Genomic DNA, 12202 nt, shown 5'->3' with positions numbered 1-12202 from the left:
GTGAGATCGTGACCTGGCTGAAGTCGGACGCTTAACCGACTGCGCCACCCAGGCGCCCCTCTCAAACTCTTCTATAAGGTAGAGAGTCATATTTGAAGAGCCATCACTTTCCCTTGAACTATTCTCTTCTCCAAACTAAATATTCCCAATTCCCTCAAGTTTTCCAGATATATACATGTCATCAGCCTACTGAGCTCTTTTTGGATTGTGCTGATTTGGTCCATGTTTCTTTGAAAATAACACTGATTTTTAACTTTAAAAACTAGAAAATGCAGTAAAATATTAGTGTGGCAGAGCACCTCCCTAAGGAATGTGGTGAACATCTCGAGACATGGGAAGGCAACCTGGCTATGTGTGCATGCATGACATTCCTCATGGCTCTGTAACACAGACTGCACATTCAGACTGTATGTTACCATATATGGGAGACAAAGGAGCAAAAACTGTACAAGAGGCAACCCCTTACTGCGTCCAGGGCTCAGCCTTTTGGGTCTTAGCCCTCTGAGCCCGTGCTGACATGAACAAAGCTGCTTCCTGGAAAGAAAAACCTCGGTGTCCCGACTCTGTGACTCACTACTACATTAGGACAACCAAGACTGTTTGAATGAGTTTGGATCCTGGGCAAAAAGCTTTGTCAGGTTCCCCAGAAGTGTGGACATGGGATCGTATCATATGACACATAGTAAGGACGCAGCCTCCTTCTGGATCTTGGGGACACTAAAGATTATTTCCACGTCAAGGTGGGCAAGGGCTGTTTATTCAAGGCAAAGGTCTTAGATTCCTCAATTTATGTAACAATATGTCAGCCTTATCACTACCTCATTTAGTTTATAAGGCATACAGATAACCCCTCAAGCAAGACAGAATTTTAATACTTAAGTTTGTCATTAGAATTCATTAAATACAAATCTCTCTATACTGCACACAATTTGATATTTTTTTGATGATTCAGAGGGCATTGTAGAAATTTGCAGTACATCAGGCATCGTGCTGAATATTTGTGAATCATTTACACAATTACTTAAAGTTAAGGATTAATTTTCCAAAAGAATAGTCCTCTTCTTGAGGACAATATTTTTCTGGATTTCTATATAAGCATTGTCCTCCTTAGCCGCTCTCTTCCATTCTGTGCCTTTGAATAAAATCACTCTGAACACAAGTTGTGAGCTTATTTTCAGTCAGTCAGATAATCATGCATAAGGTTTACACTTTTCAGTGCAGACTTGGGACACTTTTGCTGAAAACCAAGACACCAAGTCTAGAGAAGAAAAAAAAATACAGATGTGTCTCTATACACTCTATTGTACTATTCATAGAGATTTAGTTGCATAAACAAACATTTCTGTTGAGTGAGTCAAAGAGGAAACAGAAATGTTAGAGTTCAAAACCGCATTCCATTTCACAAAGGGTGTTTTATTCAGAATTGGAAAGAACTCAATTACACTTATTTGCTTTTCTCAAAATAAAATACTCTAAGTTGATTCACCTTGAATGTGTTTTCTTCCTACATAAAGCTATGTTAGTCCTACATTAATAACTTCAGAAAACTCAAAGGTATGAATACGCATGTGGTCTAACCTACTTTACTTGCTGCAGTATTAAAATCCTGGTCAACTAGTAACTATAAATAATAACACTAACTTTTTATTAGAGAAAAAAAATCACTAATCCCTACGTTTCCTAGAATCTATTGGAAGGCATGTCAGGATGCCTCATTTTACTTGAGGAAATGATACACTTGAAATTATGCTCTGATCTATCTCCAAAATGATTTTCTAAAATTGGAAGCACCCCATGGCTTTTTGTTATTCAATATTCACAAGCAACAGAGAAAAAAATTAGGCAGACTTCTAATCAGCTTATGAAGATAAAGTATGAATTAAGTCTAGGTGCCAATACACGCCAGTATTGATATTTTTCTAATTGATGTTTGGTAATAAACGTGGCTCTCAAGTTTGAAATGACTGTGTTAATTATCACGTACAAATATATAATCTTCGGCCTTATTTCTTCTAAAATTAAAAAAGTGAATGTGCTTCATGAGTCTGTGATCTTTACACAGGTTGGACCAAATGTTCTCCACTGATAATCATAAGTGCTGCAGGGAAATGAATCCTTCCTTTAAAAAAATTAAATAGATGGGGCGCCTGGGTGGCGCAGTCGGTTAAGCGTCCGACTTCGGCCAGGTCACGATCTCGCGGTCCGTGAGTTCGAGCCCCGCGTCGGGCTCTGGGCTGATGGCTCAGAGCCTGGAGCCTGTTTCCGATTCTGTGTCTCCCTCTCTCTCTGCCCCTCCCCCGTTCATGCTCTGTCTCTCTGTCCCACAAATAAATAAACGTTGAAAAAAATTTTAAAAAAAAAAAAAAAAAAAAAAAAAATTAAATAGCAAGTAATAAAATTCACCATAGGACTTTCTGTTCTCGTTAAGGGTAAGGCTAACCAAACCCGTGCATCGGAAATGCAGTAGAAAAAGTCTTCCTATTTCTTAATGACGGTCCCTGGTATCTCTATTAATTCTCACAATATCCCCATTGGATAGACAGAATCACCAAATTTAAAAGACTGCATCTACAGAATATTTTTCAATTTTTACAGAAAGATGTGGTTGTAAAGAGACGACAGAGTCAGAAAACCCAGACAGTGCTGTTCTCCCTTGTGAGGCCGGCTCCTGCAGCAGGCGCTCCCTGATTGAGCAGAAGCACATTTACAAGCTGCTCATTCAAACGTTATCTCTCATTGGGCCCTTTGGCCGCCTAAATTTCATCTATAAGAAGAAGGGAGGTGTTAAAACAAGTGAAATCAGAAACCACATGAAGGCCCCAAAATCTTGACCTCAAAATCTACCTTCAGCCAGCACAGATATATAGAACCAGAAAATGCTTACCCTTCCTGTCTTTAACTAGCAAAACCGAGTGCAATTTGGCTAGTTAAAGATCTAATTATAGATCGTTAATTATTCTATTTACTTTAATAAATGTTAATAATTAACAGTTATTATTGTCATTACTGTCATTAGCTACCGCCATGCATTGGAGATTTGTGTTTATTATATGCCAAGTGGTTTGCTAAGGGTTTCTCATTACAAAGCTTGATTTATCTTTGTAATGCAAGAGTGAGGTAGGTAGTATTATTATCTCATTATAAAAATTAAGCCATTGAGGTTTACAAGTGAAAAAAAATCTACAAACATTCAGCTTATTCCTCACCATGTATTCCATATCTCAAAATTTTAGTGTCTAAAATCTGGGCTTTGGAATCAAATAGATCTAAGCTCAGTCACTGACTAGCTATGACACAGGACTACGTCACTTAGCCTCTTTGTGTCTCACTTTTCTCATCTGTAAAATGGAGATAATAATACCGCACCTTAATGGAACTATTTTAGGGCTTTAATGAGGTAATGCATGTTTATAGAGCTATATAAATGTGTACCTTATTTAAAAATTCCTAGGTGGACTTTCCAATCCCTAATTTACCTTAACTCTCAGCTATGACTGGTAGGATTTACTACCAACAGGCACTGTTCTAATGGCTTTAATATGTTCATTCACTCTCCAGACAACCCTGAGATGGGTACTTTGGTTATCCTCATTTTGTAGGCGAAAAGAATGAAACACAGAGACAGGAACACCTTGCTCGCGATCACACAGCTAGTAAGGCGCAGAGTGAAGATTTAACCTCAAGAGTCTGACTTCAGAGCTTGATCTTCACCTCGGAGCCATGCTTTCTCACTCAAGAAAACTCATTCCTAAAACCCTCTCCTTCCTTGACTTCAATAGGTGGGGCTCCTCCTCTGCCCAAGTGGTGCCACTCCCTAAATTTTGTCCTCTGTCGCATATGTCACACCATCTCTTTGTGGGACCTGATCTCCTCCCCATGCATTCATTGCCTCATCTACACTGATAACACCTGTAAACTGTTAGTCCCCCCCACCTGCTCCAGGCTGTTTTCTACTTCTTCATAGTAATCAGTGTTGTCTATGGGAATGCAGTCTCCTAGCCAGAGGCCACATTTCCCAGCCTCCCTTGCAACTCAGCAGGGCCAAGTGAGCCCTTGCCAATGGAATGTGAGCAGAGGTGATGAGTGTAGAGCTGCACACACTGGATGTTCTCCTTCCCATGTCTTCCTTCCCTCTGACCGGAATCCGAGAAAAACAGGAGCAATTTTGGAAGGCAGGTATTAAAAAAAGGTGGAATTGTCTCACTATCCTGGGTCCCTGGATGAAGGCGGCAGAGCTGTCTGGCGGTCTGGCCCACCTGACTGGTTTATGGGAGAAAAACAGACTCCCACCTTATTCAACTCATTGCATATGGAATTAGCTCTTTCCCTGATCGGTCCGCACAAAATCCACATCTCTGACTGAATTAGGTCTACTGAGCTTTATATTTTCTACTGGTTTCTGCACACCAAGTACTTGACAGGAACCTTAAACCCAGCATTTCCAAGAAGGACCCAGTCAAATCCAACCTATCTCCTCAGTAAATGGCTTCTTTATCCAACCAGGATCCGAGTCCAAGGCTAGTGTCCTTACAGCTTCCCTGTCATTCGCTCTGCACAACCAGTTCATCATTTTGTTTATTCCCCCTCAAATCACTCACATTCATCCCTTCCCTCTGTCCTCAATGGCACAGCCTGAATCCCAGCCCTTATCATCACTCACATGAATCACCTGCAACAGTTTCCTACCTCTCTTCCAGGCCTCAAGACCTAGTCCTTAGCTCCACTCCTCTTCACAAGGGTGACACAATAATTTCAAGGCACAAATCTAAAATTGTTACTTTGTGAAGTACTTCTTTCAGGTCAAAATATTAAAATGGCTTTCTTATGAGTAAATTCTAAAGGTAAACCTCACAAGTCTTCATTAACAAAGCAAAAGAAGAAAAGTCATTTGAACGGTGACTAGGTAACGGGAAACCTACAAGTGAACTGTGCCAAAAAGAGAGGGAAAGAAAAGAAGAACGCATTTGTATACCTTAGGCAAAATCAGCAGAACAGTTCAAGGCCCCATTAGATAAAGCAAAGCCTAAGATAAAAGGGATGTTCCCCCCACCAAGCACAAACTGGTCCTGCAGGGCTCTGAATGATAAAACAGATATCACCCCAAGTCAGAGTGAACCTGACCCCTGCGGGCAGTTGCTGAGGAGATAATGAAGTCAGCAGAGAGGCAGGAGGGAGTGTCTTTGACTTCATATAAAAGAACCCTGTGAATGGAACTTCTTGGGGATATTCCATCTAAATAACCACTGAGCCTGAAAGCTGCCTACCGATTACTATCTGTGCAGGAGGTTCTGTGTGTGTTTATCTGAGAATGGAGCTTCATTATTAATAAATCAGAATCCCATGACTACTCAGCGTTAAGCTTTCCTGCCATAATAATGCCTCAAATTTGTGAATGTGCTTGCCTTTCTACTTGGCAACTACTCACAGACTTTAGCATAAAATTCATGCGGTAGCAGGATTTACGGGGCTCTTCGTAATCCAGCGTAATCCAGCGCCTGCCCTGGCCAGCAAGCCAGGAAGGCCCTCTCGCCCCAGGCTCCAGCTCTAAGGTGGCACAATTGCCTCTTTGCTTGCCCCTTTCCGGCCGTGCCACCCAAATATTTTCTCCACATGGCTAACACCTGCTTATCTCAGGGAAAGACGCTATAGCCCCTCTGTGTTCCCGATGCATATCTCACAAATATAAAAAAATGGTAATTAAAGATTACCTACCCATGTCTGGATCCTTCTTGTGCTCCAGTTTAAAGTCACCAATTCCTATCTCTTATTATAACCACTGGTATGAGGATCATTACTATGCAGACTTGGTTAACTTCATGTTAATGCAACTGGCCAGTCCCTAGCCAGGGGTCTAAACTGTTACTTCGGGCTTCTGGTCTCACACTTCTCTTTCAACATTAGCCCCTCATGTTGTTTTTTTGTGTGTGGTGATGTACTTGGTCCTAAAGAATCCTACTACGAGTAATTTAAGAGCAGGGTTACCTGGGAGAAAAATAATCAATCTCATAACTATGTAGAACTTGCCAGAAAGCCATACCCCTATTCCCTACCATCTCCTTTTGGATCTACAATGTATGTCGTGTCTCCACCACAAAGAATTGCTAAGGAAATATTTCTGTGTTTAGGATGTTGTGTATGAAAATTATAAAATCAAAGTTGTTTCTATTAGTCAAAGCAGACTATATACAGAGTTGACTCACTTTTCTAACTGTTAATAGGAGAGTGTTCGTCAAAGGTGTTGAAGGCTAAGATGCTGCCCAGAAAAGTACATATGCACAGATTATGAAGCAAATACCATTTGCTGATCACAACAGGGTACAAAGGAGATAAGGAGGAACAGGACCTCCAATCTGTGAGGGACGACAGCATGAGTTCATGACTCAGCTCACACGGAAGAGAACACACAACAGAGAGAACAAAAACTTAGAACGAACCATCCCACATGGGTTCATCATGAGCTGGCCCACCTTTAACCTGGGGGAGCATCCCTAATATGTCCATGTACCTTCTGGGAGTACCATGGACCTCTAGATGCTTGTCACCATCTGGGTTCTTCGTGCTGTAAACGGAGGCTCAGAGAGATCACATCCCTTCACTTCCATGCTTCCCGGCCTTCCCTATCACCCTATCCATACAAGTTTTCTGTTACTCAGAGGCAGAAGTGGTTTGGGGCAAAATTCCTTGGGGAATTATAAAGAATATTTGCTATTCAAACCCAACATCACATGGAACATATAAAGACTAAGGGTCTAAAGGGAAAGTATTCCAGGGGCACCTGGGTGGCTCAGTCGGTTAAGCGTCTGACTTTGGCTCAGCTCATGATCTCATGGTTTGTGAGTTCGAGCCCCACATCAGATTCTACACCAACAGTGTGGGGCCTACCTGGGATTCTCTCTCTCTCTCTCTCTCTCTCTCTCTCCCTGCCCCTCCCCTACTTGCTCTCTCTCTTTCAAAATAAATAAATAAACTAAAAAAAAAATAAAATAACGGTGCCTGAGTAGCTCAGTCGGTTAAGCATCTGAATTCAGCTCAGGTCATGATCTCATGGCTTGTGGGTCAGGCTCGCATCAGGCTCTGTACTGTCAGCTCAGAGCCTGGAGCTTGCTTAGGATTCTGTGTCTCCCTCTCTCTCTCTGCCCTTCCCCTGCTCTCTGTCTCTCTCTCTCAAAAATAAATAAACATAAAAAAATTAAAAATAAATAAGATAAGTAAAATAGAGGGAAAGTGTTTCAAAGGCACCCAGCTGTGCGGAAACCATCTCTCTATCCAGCCCTCACATAAACTGCTGTGAATACTACTTTTCCGAAGAAGCCAACAATACCTTTTAACAGTGGTCTTTCTCCTAACTACAAAACGAAGGCATGTATCTTTGGAGGTACATTTTACTTTACTCTCTGTTCCTCTTTGTTTTACATTTTGAGTTGGTCCATTTGAAGGAGGGCCTGTTGTGAACTTGTTTACTTGCATTCATTTTTCTTGAGGCGGCGTACGGAGGAAGAAAATTGCATTCCAATCCCTCTGAAAAGATGTTTATTCTTCATTTCATAACAGGGGTAGCAAACACTGCAACTATCTCTACAACTGTGGTTCTTCACACTTTTTGGTATGAAACCCCAAGAAAAGCTGATGAAAGCTAAGGATACTAGTCATTGAAAAAAATGCATATAAAATATTGAAAACAATTTCAGCACTATCACCTTTCCCTTGAAGCCCATCCAAGAAGAGCACAGGTCCTCGGGCAAGAGGTTGACAGTCCACACTTTGCTAGCTTTCTTTCTTTCTCAGTCTCTCTGTTTTTCTTCTCCAGATCAAGTCTAGACAGAGAACTTTAGTAATGACATGGTGGAAAACTCAGCAGATCAGAGAAGGAAGAGACACTTCAGTCCTGTATTCTACCAACATACACCCTGAGTCTGATGTTCTGCTGAGGCCAAGTCTAACACCTGGTATTTAGAGAGTGTGGTTACACAAATAATCCCAAAGAACAGGGTAGTAAGCAGTCAGTAATCACTGACTAGTCTACCTCTGGGTGAGTTTTTGCACTCACAGTTTCACAGGCTAAAAAAAATTCTTCAGTGGATCTTTTTTTTTTTTAATTTTCTTTTAATGTTTATTTATTTTAGAGACAGAGATACAGAGCACAAGTGGGGTCGGGGCAGAGAGAGAGGGAGACGGAATCTGCAACAGGCTCCAGGTTCTGAGCTGTCAGCACAGAGCCCGACGCGGGGCTTGAACCCACGAACCGTGAGATAATGACCGGAGCTGAAGTCAGACACTCAACCGACTGAGCCATCCAGGTGTCCCAGTGGATCTTTTTGTTTTTCCTAAGTTTATTTATTTATTTGAGGCGGGGAACGGGTGTTCCACGCATGGGGTAGGGGCAGAGAGAGAGAATCCCAAGCAGGCACTGCACTGTCAACACAGAGCCCGAGGTGCACACTGTCAGCATGGAGCCTGATGTGGGGCTCGAACTCATGAATTGCGAGATCGTGACTTGAGCCTAAATCAGGAGTCGGATGCTTAAGTGACTGAGCCACCCAGATGCCCCTTCAGTGGATCTTTGCATGGCTGCAGCCTTCTCATCCACTGCTCATCATTCAAATGTCACTTCCTAAAAGAGTGGGTTCCTAACCATCCTAAGTAGCTCCCTCACCAATAAAGCCATTCTCCAGCACACAACCCTACTTAAGAGCCTTCAAAATGCTTACCATTACCTCAGATTATTTTTATTGTTGCTTTTTTCTTGCTAAATGTCTATACACCTAACTAGAATGTAAGTTACACAGGAGGAGAGATTTTGTCTGCAACTTTCTCTGTTATATCCTCAGCATTTCCAATAGCACCTGGCACTCACAAAACATTGTGAGTTGATGAATGTGATGGAACCAGGTTGATGGTCAGAAACATTTTCATCTGTGATTTTTGCATCTGTACTTTTATACAAGTGCGTAGCTCATTACAGGTATTGGAGGAGCTGTGTGCCAAATCCAACAATACTTCTGATGGGAATGTTTCTAAAATGTGCAATTGTTGCTTTATTTCTGCTCTGTCATTTTTCACAGGTTTCAAACGTGTCATAAAACATTATTGGGTCAGGGACCATGCAGGCCACCAGATGGTTGAGAATGATTTATTTCCTTGATTTCAGACTCCTGAAGAAAGATTGCAGGAAGAAAGCCAGTTCTTATCTCTGAGCTTACAGAATATGAAAGATAAAAGGGACCTTGAAGTTCATCTAGTCCAGATCCACTCTTAATTTAAAAACCCATTCTATCTGCCAATGACATGGTTATCTGACCTTGACTTTAATATTTTTAGTGATGAGCCACTCATTATTTTATGAGAGAACCTGTGTCACAACTGGACGGATTTTGATGAGCAAGGTCTTCCTTCTATGGATTCAAAATTTCCTTCCTGTAATGTCTGGCCCTTGGAGCAACAATGAGCAAGTCTAGTTCCTGTTCTGAATGATGAACTTTGAAATATTTGAAGACATCTAAAATATCTCCCCCTTAGTATCTGCTACTTCAGAATAAGTAACATAAATAACTCCAGCTGTCCCTCACTTGTTCCTCCCTGTTAGACCCCTCCATCTTCCAGGTGGATAGTCTCTGGGCACTCTTCAATTAGGAACCATGTTCTCCAGGGCAAAGTGGAATTGAGTCTTATTTTTAATGATGGGTTTAATTGTACTTGTACCATAAAGCTACTAAGTGATCCACTTTTGTCAGTCAACTATGCATATAATTATGCACTGTATCATTACCAATACCAGCATCTGTTATTAATTATAAAATGCAAAAGCAGAGCTACTCTGATATAATGAACCTCCATCTCTGCTGGAAGTCTATCTAAAGAATATCTTGTAACTGGCAATGTCGGCTTGCTACTGAAAATCTTTTGATGAAAATATGAAAAAGCTTTTAAAATAATCTGGCTTCTCAACTTGCACATGCACAATAATATGGCTTCTATCAATCTCAAAATCCATAGAATAAGTAATTATAGACAGCCTGAATGTAAGGTATTCCATTATAAATACTACCAGCGGAAATAATCTAAGATAAACTAGTAAAAATGAATGGCATTCTTACAGCAGAAAAAAACAACAACAACAACAAAACTTATCAAATGTTTAATTGAAAGCTTTTCAACTAAACAAAGCACAAGTGCAGTGAATCTGTCCATATTCAGACTTTATGGGAAGATCTGGCAAATTGATTTGTGTTTTGTCATTCTTATGATCAACATTGGTTATAATCATATTATCAGTATTAATCACTAAAAAGGGTAGAGATTATATATAGTGCTGTAGCCCAATATTTTCCCATACTGACTTGCCACTCCTAAAAACTAACAAATGGATTAAGTTCACACTAGGAAAGTTGATAGGTTTCAACTCACATATACACTTAATATCTATACTGTAATCATCTGTGTTTTTAAAACCAAGTGGTAAGTTATAATGTATTTGAATATCCACAGTTATGTTCGCATTTAATAATATCTTAGAAATATTAAGCATTGTTTTCTGTTCTATGGCATGAACAGGACCTTAACTATTGAACTTGTTAGCTGGCCATCCTTATTTCAGACTTTCCCCTGGAAAAAAAAGATGTAGCATAATCACTAAAGAACTCAGAGACACTGAGCGAATGATTCTTTGATTATCTTTTAAAACAGGCAACCTAGGTAATTCAGTGGTTTCAACAATTCTTGTTATGAGTTGAGTTGTGTTCCCCACAAAAGCATATGTTGAGGTCCTGATCCCCAGAACCTCAAATGTGGTCTTATTTTGAAATAGAGTCATTGCCGATGTAATTAGTTAAGATGAAGTCATACTGAAAGAGGATGGGCCCCTACTCCAACATGACTTGTGTCTTTATGAACAAGGTGAAATCTGGAGATCTACACAAACAGGGAGAATTCCATGTGAATATGAAGGCAGGGATTGGGGTGATGCTTCTACAACCAAGGAACACGAAAGATTGTCATCCAACTGCCGGAAGCTGAGGGAAGGACATAGAACAGATTCTTCCTCACACCCCTCAGAAGGAACCAACCTTCCTGACACCTTGATCTCAAGCTTCCTAGCTTTCAGAACCATGAAACAATAAGTATCTCCTGTTTAAGCCACTCACTTTGAGGTACTTTATTACAGCAGCCCTAGGAAACAAATACAATTCTAAATCCCTTAAAAAATCCTTGCCACACTTCTTTGTGGCACTTCAGGGCCCAAAGCACTTTATTTTGGATATGCTTAATGTGGCATAGTCTTGTCCTCTGAGATGAATTCTTTAACAGCCAAAAGCTACTTATACGTAAGCTATAAATACAATGGATCATTTGTGGAGGTAATCCGCCATTTTTCTCAAATAAGTTAATTTACACCATAAACTAATGAAACTGATTTTTATGCATCTCTACAATTGACTTTTGTGCATCTCTACAATTGAAACATCTAAAAGATGTTTTGAACAATAGGATTTTTAGGGAAAGACATATAGCCTCTTAAGATTACTGTCTTGAAATACATAAATATATATATAAATCCGGATGTTCTGTTTTAAAAAAAGTTTTGCTCTTTATCACCATGCTTTGTGGTAAGCCAGAGGTTTTCAATGGTGCTTTTGGATACCCAGATGCTTGACTGGAGATGTTATTGGGAAAAAATCCCAGCCCCTCAGCCTGAGCACCCTCCCTGCCATCTGATTTACATTTTGAGTTTCCACTCTAGATCAAGACTGCAATAAAATTTTCTGTAATGTGGAAATGTCTTATATCTGCATTGTCTAATACTGAAGCTGCAAGTCTCAAGTGGCTTTTAAGCATTTGAAATGTAGCTATTTGAACTAACGAAATGAAATTTTAATTTAATTTAATTTTAATTTTAATAGCCACATGTAGCTATTGGTGACTGTACTGGATGGTATAGTTCTAGATTTTAATTTGAATTAAGATTCTGCTGCTAACAAAGTTTGAAAATCACCACTAAAAAGGAAGGAATAGGAAAGCTTCTGCTAACAAAGGAATAACTGGTTATTCTGAAAATTTTTCCCAGAAAACGCGAATAGGCAACTTTCTTGGGCATGTGAGGATTGATGTTAAACCCAGTGAGCATCTAATTTCTTTAAATCAGCTAACTAAAACTAACATCGCTGATCATTAGCCAGTAGGGGGAACTGAAGAGTAGAGGACAACG

General features: G+C 40.2%; 1 protein-coding gene across 4 annotated transcripts in view; it reads right to left on the bottom strand.

Annotated features, from left to right (window-relative positions):
* TSPAN12 (tetraspanin 12) overlaps positions 1-12202 on the bottom strand; it is a 74284-nt gene that overhangs the window by 9104 nt on the left and 52978 nt on the right. The gene's annotated exons all lie outside the window — the stretch shown is intronic.

The sequence above is a fragment of the Puma concolor genome, chromosome A2, assembly GCF_028749965.1.
Source record: "Puma concolor isolate L17-30 chromosome A2, mPumCon1.1.hap2, whole genome shotgun sequence".
NCBI lineage: Eukaryota > Metazoa > Chordata > Mammalia > Carnivora > Felidae > Puma > Puma concolor.
This window is presented reverse-complemented; position numbering and strand designations above follow the sequence as displayed.